This window comes from Pyxicephalus adspersus, chromosome 4 (assembly GCF_032062135.1).
Source record: "Pyxicephalus adspersus chromosome 4, UCB_Pads_2.0, whole genome shotgun sequence".
Taxonomy (NCBI): domain Eukaryota; kingdom Metazoa; phylum Chordata; class Amphibia; order Anura; family Pyxicephalidae; genus Pyxicephalus; species Pyxicephalus adspersus.
The window spans coordinates 3,491,981-3,493,173 of record NC_092861.1 but is presented as its reverse complement, the minus strand read 5'-3'; the positions used below and the strand labels follow the sequence as shown (position 1 = coordinate 3,493,173).

General features: G+C 37.1%; 1 protein-coding gene across 1 annotated transcript in view; it reads right to left on the bottom strand.

Moving 5' to 3' along the window:
* Window positions 1–78, bottom strand: part of LOC140327977 (L-threonine 3-dehydrogenase, mitochondrial-like) — a 20,095-nt gene extending 20,017 nt beyond the window's left edge. The window contains exon 1 of the mRNA XM_072407238.1: window positions 66–78. The gene's annotated coding sequence lies outside the window, so the exon portion shown is untranslated. The remainder of the gene's footprint in view (window positions 1–65) is intronic.
* Between the last annotated feature and the right edge of the window lie 1,115 nt (window positions 79–1,193).

Genomic DNA, 1,193 nt, shown 5'->3' with positions numbered 1-1,193 from the left:
GCTCCCAGTGTCCCCAATATTTAAATACAGAAAGCGTGCAATGTGCATCCAATGTCAGCTCTCACCTCACTCTCTATGTACGCTCCTCAGCAAGACTCAGCGTGCTCTCCGGCCTTTTATAGGACACATCCTCCAGGATCAGCCAATGGCGGAGGGCGAAGGGGTAGGAGTTGTCCCATATGTCACAGCAGAGGGGAGGAGGATCGGGAGAAGCATGTCTCTCCTCTGCATTGTCATCTGCTCATGAGTTAGAACAGCTACATGGGCACTGCCGGCCACATGGGAACCTTTGTGTCAGTGATCAATGCCAGCCACCGCAGATTGATAAATCCCCTTTCATTATCATTGTCCTATAAGACATATAAGTCTCTGGGGGGTTTTCAGGAATACTAAGAACAGCACTGATCAATAACAATCAGGATCTGATCTTATTACGGAATTATGTATATTGGCAGAATGTCACTTCTCTGATCAATAAATCTCTATATTCCTCCAATATTGATAATCACTTCACTGATCAAAGTCAATTTATATCTCATCCTATTCCACAAATATGTATAATGGCAGAAAACTGTTTCTTTGATCATTCTCTGAATATGGATAATGGCATTATTCGAAATAAATCAATATCTGATCAGATTCCAGGGATATTAGGAAATGGCAGAATACTGCTTCTCCAATAAATTTCTGATTATATTCTGAGGATATTGATAACAGCACAGGACCAATTCCCTAATCAATATAAATCAGTATCTGATCCTAATCTACATATATGGATAACAGCACAATAATGCTCCCCTTATCAATAAATCTCAGTATCAGGTTTTATTCTGGGACTATTGATGAAGGCATAGTAATATCTGATCAATAAATCATCTAATCATAAATCTATGTATATAGATAACAGCATAGTACTGCTTGTGTGTTCAATAAAAATCAGTATGGGGTATCATACTAAGAATATTGATAATGGCATAGTACCACTTCTCAAACTGATCAGAATTAACCAGTATCAGATCCAAGAATATTGGTAATGGCACTGATCAAAATAAATCAATATAAGATATTATTCCAGGAATATTATTAATAATAGCAAAGTATCAATAAATCTCAGCATCTGATCCTGATCTCAGTATATGGATACAACTATAATACTGATCAATATCTGATGTCATACCAGGAATATTGATAAT